The sequence below is a fragment of the Heterodontus francisci genome, unplaced genomic scaffold (genome assembly GCF_036365525.1).
Source record: "Heterodontus francisci isolate sHetFra1 unplaced genomic scaffold, sHetFra1.hap1 HAP1_SCAFFOLD_250, whole genome shotgun sequence".
Classification (NCBI taxonomy): domain Eukaryota; kingdom Metazoa; phylum Chordata; class Chondrichthyes; order Heterodontiformes; family Heterodontidae; genus Heterodontus; species Heterodontus francisci.
Genome location: NW_027142149.1, coordinates 2,453,837 through 2,463,384, shown reverse-complemented (window position 1 = coordinate 2,463,384; position 9,548 = coordinate 2,453,837).

The window sequence follows — 9,548 nt, the reverse complement described above, 5'->3', positions numbered from 1 at the left end:
GATCTGGATCGGCGCAGGCTTGGAGGGCTGAAGGGCCTGTTCCTGTGCTGTAATTATCTTTGTTCTTTGTTCTTAAATGTGAGGTAATGCATTTTGGAACGGTGGGAAGTATACAGTAAATGGCAGAACCCTTAGCAGTATTGACAGGCAGAGAGATCTGGGCATACAGGTCCGCAGGTCACTGAAAATGGCAACACAGGTGGATAAGGTAGTCAAGAAGGCATACGGCATGCTTGCCTTCATCGGTCGGGGCATAGAATATAAAAATAGGCATGTCATGCTGCAGATGTACGGAACTTTAGTTATGCCACACTTAGAATATTGCGTGCAATTCTGGTTGCCACATTACCAGAAGGTTGTGGACGCTTTGGAGAGGGTATAGAAGAGGTTTACCAGGATGTTGCCTAATCGGGAGGGTATTAGCTATGAGGAGAGGTTGGATAAACTCGGATTGTTTTCACTGGAACGATGGAGGTGGAGGGGCGACAGGATAGAGGTTTACAAAGTTATAAGCGGCTTGGACAGAGTGGATAGTCAGAAGCTTTTTCCCAGGGTGGAAGAGTCAGTTAGAAGGGGACATCGGTTTAATTTGAGAGGGGCAAAGTTTAGAGAGGATGTGCGAGGCAAGTTCTTTACACAGAGGGTGGTGAGAGCCTGGAACTTGTTGCTGGGGGAGGTGGTGGAAGCAGGTACCATAGAGACGTTTAAGAGGCATCTTGACAAATACATGAATAGGATGGGAATAGAGGGATACGGACTCCGGAAGTGCAGAAGGTTTTAAGTTTAGGCAGGCATCAAGATCGGCGCAGGCTTGGAGGGCTGAATGGCCTGTTCCTGTGCTGTACTATTATTTGCTCTTTCTTCTTTTCAGCCTAACCTGAGCCATGTGACAATCAGCAAGATTGTTGCCAATCCGACTTCCTCAGTGTCCTATTGAAGGCTCTCTTTTATATAAAAAAATATGTGGTCCAACATTTAAATACAAGAAAAGTACTGTGGATACTGGAAATCTGAAAAAAAAACAGAAAGTGCTGCAAATACTCAGCAGGTCTGGCAGCATCTGTGGAGAGAGAAGCAGAGTTAATATTTCAGGTCTGTGACCTTTCATCAGCACACAAAAATACTATAATTTACAGTTGCTTTTCATCCATTCGTGCCCCCTTTCCCCCTTGGAGAGAAAATGAATTCTATTTGTTTTTTATTTGCATGTGTTTCATTCAAAGAAAATAAAAAAGTAAAGAGGCATTCATTAATTCTCTCATGCACACTTAAAAGTTAAATACCCATCGGGTTATCTAATACAACCTCAGTTCCTGGCTGTATACTGAAGAGACGTTTACACTGGGGACAACGTGTCAGCAAAGACATTGTATTTTTTTCCTGCATTGTGAGTGATTTTTAGATTCAATGACTGCAGAAGTAAACTACAGTGGAATAACTGGGCATTGGTGGCTTTGACATCCTCTCGGAATTTCAGAGGGCTGTGGTCTGTATCTACAAGGGTCTCTCCATGTCCATGGGCGAACATAGATCACAAAATGTTGGAGAGATAATAGGAGACCGGAAGTTTCTTTCTCGACCATGGAATACCTTATCTGGTGTCGGTGTAGCTTTTTGAAGAAATATCCAATTGAGCATTCAAACCTTGAATCATCCTCCTGGAGAGAGACCACTCCCACTTCTAAATTGCTGGTGATAGTGGCCACTCTAAAAGGTTTGCTGAAGTCTGGGTCAGCTGATATGGGCTCATTCACTCAGATGGCTTTCAATTTTGCAAAGGCCTCCTGGCACACCTCTGTCTATCTCACCTTTGTTTTTCTTTTCTCCAGTGCATCTGTTAGTGAGGTGACGAGGGTGGTAAAGTTTGGGACAAACTTTCTGTAAAACCCATATATCCCCCGGAACCACCAAATTTCCTGCTAATTCTTGGGAGTAGGGAATTCGGCTAAGGCATGTACTTTGGCTTTGTGGGGCAGCAAAGTTACCTGTCCCACGATATGACCCAGGTAAGTCACCCGGGCCATAACAAACACACGCTTTTCCAAGTTCAGCACGAGGTTTGTCCTTTTCAGACTCTGGAACACAGCCTCCAGGTGTTTTAAATGCGCATCCCAGGTATCACTGTAAATGATCAGGTTGTCCAGGTACACAACACAATTTCTAAGTCCAGTTACCACCTGGTTTGACAAGTTCTGAAATGCTACTGGTGCATTTTGAAGACCTTACACTCACTCTGGCGGTCATGGGGTCTTGCCACCCCCCTTTTTCTGAGGTCGGCCGAATGGCCCAACTTTTCTATGAAATCCTCAAGGCGTGGGATTGGATAGGAATCGACTCTGCTTATTGCATTTACTTTTCAGTAATCAACACAGCCTTGTGGTTCCATCTGGCTTTGGGTCCAGTACAATAGGGAATCTCCAGCTACTTTGGCTAAGCTTAATTATATCCTTATCCAACATGTACTAGATTTCCTACCTAACCTGAGCTTTCTGCTGGGGGCTCAGCAGTTAGGGGTTTTGTTTGATCGGTGGTGTGTCACCCACATCCACACCATGCACTGCTAGGGTGGTCCACCCTGGCTGATCTTTACAGATCTCCTTAATTTTGGTTTTCAGCAGTGTGGATATGTCCTCCCGCTGTTTTTCTGTTAGATGTGCCAGCTGGGTGGTTAAGCCTTCCAGGACTTCCGTGTTTGCCAGTTTGGTAGCTGGAGTTTCAACCGGGGTCTTCTGCTCCTCGAATGACTCCTCCTGGCTGCCCTCGGGTATTTTCACCCTCTGGCAAAAATCCACCAGTTGACTGGGATTGGTTTTGGGTAGTGGTTCCACGCAGTCCATCAATATTCAGTCAAAGGGTTTGCCAAATGTCTGAATAGGTTTGAGGGCAGCCGATTTAATTGTGGCCTGGGGTTTGATGCAACCTGGCAAGCATGGCAGGTTTGGCAATATTCGGCAATATTGGACTGGAGGCGAGGCCAGAAAAAGTGCTTGCTTATTCAGGCTAAAGTTTTCCGAGTACCCACATGGTCTAAATGTCATTTGCTCACCAAAGCTTGCGGCAAAATGAGATAGACACAATTACAGATAACCAGCGCTCTTCAGTTCCTCCATTGAAGTCATTGTCTTAAATCCACTGTACCTATATCTCAGTCTATCACTGCCATGTTCTTCAAAGACCTGTCCAAAGTGGAGGAGGTGTTCAGCCAAGCTTCGCTAATTAAAGCCCAGCAGGCAGATCCTGAAATAAAGTGCAGAGTACAGACTGCTTGTTCTGAGGCAGAGGCCACCCCGATCCCTGCGTGTTACTACGTGCAAGATGGGGTAGTAATGCAGAAGTGGAGACCTCCTGGGAGACCTACGGAGGAGGAGTGACAGTTCTATTAGAATTAGAATTAGAATTAGAATATTACAGCGCAGTACAGGCCCTTCGGCCCTCGATGTTGCGCCGATCATCTGACCTACACTATTCCATTTACATCCATATGTCTATCCAATGACCACTTAAATGCCCTTAAAGTTGGCGAGTCTACTACTGTTGCAGGCAGGGCGTTCCACGCCCCTACTACTCTCTGCGTAAAGAAACTACCTCTGACATCTGTCCTATATCTTTCACCCCTCAACTTAAAGCTATGTCCCCTCGTGTTTGCCATCCTCATCCGAGGAAAAAGACTCTCACTATCCACCCTATCTAACCCTCTGATTATCTTGTATGTCTCTATTAAGTCACCTCTCCTCCTCCTTCTCTCTAACGAAAACAACCCCAAGTCCCTCAGCCTTTCCTCGTAAGACCTTCCTTCCATACCAGGCAACATCCTAGTAAATCTCCTCTGCACCCTTTCCAAAGCTTCGACATCCTTCCTATAATGCGGTGACCAGAACTGCACGCAATACTCCAGGTGCGGCCTCACCAGAGTTTTGTACAGCTGCATCATGACCCCGTGGCTCTGAAACTCGATCCCCCTACTAATAAAGGCTAACACACCATATGCCTTCTTAACAGCCCTATTAACCTGGGCAGCAACTTTCAGGGATTTATGTACCTGGATACCAAGATCTCTCTGCTCATCTACACTACCAAGAATCTTCCCATTAGCCCAGTACTCTGCATTGCTGTTACTCCTTCCAAAGTGAATCACCTCACACTTCTCCGCATTAAACTCCATTTGCCATCTCTCAGCCCAGCTCTGCAGCCTATCTATGTCCCTCTGTACCCTACAACACCCTTCGACACTATCCACAACTCCACCGACCTTCGTGTCATCCGCAAATTTACTAACCCACCCTTCTACACCCTCATCCAGGTCGTTTATAAAAATGACAAACAGCAGTGGCCCCAAAACAGAACCTTGCGGTACACCACTAGTAACTAAACTCCATGATGAACATTTGCCATCAACCACCACCCTCTGTCTTCTTTCAGCTAGCCAATTTCTGATCCAAAGCTCTAAATCACCTTCAACCCCATACTTGCGTATTTTCTGCAAAAGCCTACCGTGGGGAACCTTATCAAACGCCTTACTGAAATCCATATACACCACATCCACGGCTTTACCCTCATCCAGCTGTTTGGTCACCTTCAGGATAGACTGAGATAGAGGCACAGTGAATTTTAGTGAATCACTTTAATGGAGGAAATCTAGGGCGCTGTTTATCTCTAACTGTGTCCATCTTATTTTGCCACAAGCTTTGGTGAGCAAATGACATTTAGTCCATGGAATATTCTGTTGTCTCTGTATTTTAGAATGCAGGACCATTTTCCACAACCTGTCGAGATGAATAAAGTAGTGTTGGCTGTCTACCGTTATCTCTCGCTCCCTTCCTCTCCAATTCTGCTTTTCTGTTTTACATGACTCATCTGAAATACTGTTTGCTCCATCCTAAACAATTCTCCTGATTTATAGATCACTGCCTTGTCTTCAGACACCTATTACAAACTGGTGTAAAAGTTGCACAAATACTGACCATGGGTTAAATTGTCTTGTGACAACAGCAGTATGATAAATGCAGAAATGGTCTTTCTTCCTGTGACTGATTTTTCTCCTGCTTCACCTCAATAACCACAATAACAATCCTCTCCTCAAGTTTTATGGTTAATTGGATGACTATGCATTCCTGACACACTGTGAATCCACATAGGTCATTCAATAAGGTTTATCTACCATCCGGTAACGTGGTGTAGCGAGCTCTGCCATCCACCAAACTCATCCACAGCCAAAGGGCAATCTACTCAGCAGCTTCCCTCCAGTCAAGCTGCTAGCACAGAGGTGGTACTGAAAAGGAGCACTGGCAAGCTTTTCCAAAAAACAATATGACGCAAATGGTTCTGCACGGGTGCCACAACACTGTAAAAATGTACCTCACTAAATGTTACTCACTAACATGTGTGTCGTTTTTAACTGTGTTAATCACGTGTGTCAACATTTAACGATCATCTCTCCTCCCATTGCATCGCTGGCTTTCATAACTGCCAATGTATGGAATAATATCATTGCTCTGTCAATGTTACTCATGTGCATCTCCACAGATACAGTTACATGGATAATGGTTCAGTCTGCTGCTGTCAGTAATGGTCGAGACAAAGAAGTTGTACAACAGGTAAGCGAGGGTGCTGTATGGCTTGCAGAGCACATGGTGGTCTTTATGGTGAGGAGGCCATTGATCAATAAGGCATCGTGGTCTGGATGGGCTCCCCATTGTCCACTCAAGGCTGCATCCCTTGGCAGCTGCTCACCCTGCATGTAGCACATGATGCTCTCTGGCCTCCCATGGGCCTTTCCTGCTGTAAGTCCTCAGTATCCCAATGGGTGACACAGTGGCGCAGTGGTTAGCACCGCAGCCTCACAGCTGCAACGACCCGCGTTCAAATCTGGGTACTGCCTGTGTGGAGTTTACAAGTTCTCCCTGTGTGTGCTTGGGTTTCCTCCGGCTGCTCTGGTTTCCTCCCACATGCCAAAAAACTTGCAGGTTAATAGGTAAATTGGCCATTATAAATTTCCCCTAGTATAGGTAGGTGGTAGGGAAATATAGGGACAGGTGGGGATGTAGTAGGAATATGGAATTAGTGTAGGATTAGTATAAATGGGTGGTTGATGTTCGGCACAGACTCGGTGGGCCGAAGGGCCTGTTTCAGTGCTGTATCTCTAACTAACTAACTATTCATCTGAAGATGATTCCTGCTCACATCTGTCCTCATCCTGCAGTGCCTCCTCCATAATGACTGCGTTGTTGTGCAGAACACAGCAAAGAGCAATGGTTCTGGTTCATACTGCAGGGCACCAGCCAATCTATCCAGTCAGTGGAAGCACATTTTCAACATGCCGATTGCCTGCTCAATGGTGGCTGTTGTAGCTCCATGGCCGGCATTGTATCACTCCTATGCAGCATTGGTGGTGTATCTCACCGGTATCAGGAGCCATGTCTGCAAGAGGTTGCCCTTGTCTTCAAGAAGCCACTCCTCCATCTGAGCCAGTTCAGTGAATAGCAGTGGCAGCTGGGACTGGTGCAGGAAGAAGGCACTATGACAGCTGCCTGAGAAGTGAACACAGATTTGCATGAAGCGTTTCTGGTGCTCACATGCCAGCTGTACGTTGAGCGATTGGAAGCCCTGACGGCAGACGTTTACAGCAGTTTGCCTCGTCGAAGCCTTGATGGTCACAAGCTATGACCCCTGGCACCGGTGGGAAATCCGCAATTTAGCTGAAAGTGATGGCCCTCTGGGCCTGGCTCTCTGGGTCTGTTGTAAAGTGAACATAGTCTCCAGCCCTCTGGTACAGGGCATCGGTCACCTCCCTGATGCAGTTGCACAAAGGTCTTTGGTGGGCCGCTGAAATAATGCAGGGGCATAACAGTTAAGAGCCGCTGTCAATTTGAGGGCCACAGGGATAGGATGACAACCGAAGCCTTAGACTGCAGTTCATCATTGATTAGGGAACAAAAATGTGTCACCACCTCTCTCGACATCTGCAATCACCTCTGACACTGGTGCTCAGACATCTGCAGGTATTTCATGTGGGACCTGTCGATGTGCGGTAATCTCTAGTGGCGAGCTCTTCTTGGGGGTTATTGCTGCTGCTGTTGCTCACGACTGTGGGGTTCCACGTGGGCTGCAGTGGCCAGTTGGTTTTGCCCGTGGTGAATATAGATCCTCAAGACAAGCAGACCAATGAATATTGGATGAACCATTCACATCTGCAAGTAACAATTAAACTCGGTTCCTTCACTTCTTCAAAGATACCGAGCAGGGCAAAGAATGTTGTTGACTGCTACGTCAGGTGATTTCATGCATCAACTATGTGACACAGCATTGCCCGTCTTATCTTCCATTTAAGGTGACACAGCATGACTACATTAAGATTGTAACAGCTGCCTCGATTGGCCCACCCGCCAGATATCATTTACACATCAACCGTTTCTGGCACTCTCCCCACACACTCGGTGACTGGAATACCATTGCTCCATCACTCACACAAAAACAATCAGTGGCACAGTGCAGCCACCCTTTACATAGGGCTGGTACACATTACCTCCCTACACTTCTGCAGAATTGTGCTCCTGGCAATACCATCCCTTTTCCCACCTCCCTACAGGTCTGCAGAGTTGTGCCCCCAGTAATACCATCCCCCCTTGCACCTCTCATCCTGCTTGCTGAGTTGTGCCCCCAGTGATGCCATCCCCCTGACACCTCCCTTCCTGCATGCAGAGTTGTGCCCCCAGTAATGCCATCCCCCTTGCACAAATCATCCTGCTTGCTGAGTTGTGCCCCCAGTAATGCTATCCTCCCTCACACTTCCCTTCATGCATGCAGAGTTGTGCCCCCAGTAATACCATCCACCCTCACACTTCCCTTCATGCATGCAGAGTTGTGCCCCCAGTAATACCATCCTCCCTCACACCTCCCTTCATGCATGCAGAGTTGTGCCCCCTGTAATACCATCCTCCCTCACACCTCCCTTCCCGCATGCAGAGTTGTGCACACAGTAATACCATCCTCCGCCAATATCCCCCACTGCACTGAGTGTGAAGAAGGGAATTTGCAAAGTGACTAAATTTTAAGGCTTAATCTCTCAAGGCTAGTTTTTATCTTGTTTACAACTAGCAGTTTTTTGAAATTCATATTCCAGGTAAGAGGTAACTAAGGTTTCTTGCAGTTTTAGTAAGGGAGATTTTAGTTGGGAGGGGAACTTTAAATTAAGAAGAAAATAAATATGAGTGCAGCGATTGTAAAGTGGGATTTTGGTGCATGAGGGAGTGGTTTCTTTCTTTCGTTCTCACTTTCAGCCTCCAAAAGCTGCCTCTCTCTTCAGTACAGGGATTCGAGAGTAACTGGTAAGTTATTTTACTGCAATAATAAAAACAAAGTTATGTTATGGCAGTTCAGTTTGACCAAATGGAACGTACATCCTGTGGTATGTGAGAAGTCATGGACACACCACATGTCCGAGATGAAGACATCTGTGTGAAGTGTCACTGGCTGCAGAATCTTGAGCTCAGGGTTTTGGAACTCGCGCAGTGGCTGGAGTCACTGTTGTGCATCCAGGAGGAAGAGGACTATGTGGATAGTAAGTTTCGGGAGGTGGTCACACTGCAGGTTAGGAGCTTGCAGGCAGAGAGGGAATTGCTAACCACCAGACAGTATCGGAGAACCAGGCAGGCAGTGCAGGAGTCCCCCGATTGCTAATCGGTTTTCCATTTTGGATACTGGTGACAGTGATAGTTCCTCAGGGGAATGCAGCTACAGCAAAGTCCGTGGCACCACGGGGAGGAAGAAGAGTGGAAGAGCAATAATGATAGGGGATTCGATAGTCAGGGGATCAGACACCCGTTTCTGCTGCAGTAAACATGACTCCAGGATGCTGTCTTGCCGACCTGGTGCCAGGGTCAAGGATTTCATGGAGCGGCTGCAGGACATCCTTCTGGGGGAGGATGAACAGCCAGAGGTCGTCGTCCACATTGGTACCAATGACATAGGTAGGATGAAGGATGAGGTCCTGAAAGCAGATTATAGGGAGTTAGGAAGGAAATTAAAAAGCAAGACAGCCAAAGCAGTAATCTCAGTATTATTCCCAGTGCTATGTGCCAGTGAGCATCGGAATGGGAGGGTTGATCGATTGAACATGTGGCTGGAGAATTGGTGTAGGATTGAGGGTATCCGATTTCTGAGGCATTGGGACCAGTTCTGTGGCAGGTGGGACCTGTACAAGATGGATGGGGTACACCTTATCAGGACCAGAACTAACATCCTCGCAGGGAGATTTGTTTTTGCTGTTGGAGAGGATTTAAACGAGCTTGTCAGTGGGATGGGAACCTGAGGGGTAGCTCAAATTAGAAAGAAGTAAAGCTGGTAACCGGATGTAGAAAAGTAGCAGGTGAAATTAGAAGGCAGAAGAAACAAAGGTGAGCATCAACTAGGCTTAGAATGCAGAATGTCAAGAAGACAAGGTTAAGGGCAGTCTATCTGAATGCATGCAGCATTCGCAACAAGGTAGATGATTTAAAGGCCCAAATGGTTGGAAATGGGAATGATGGAATTGCCATTATGGAAATGTGGCT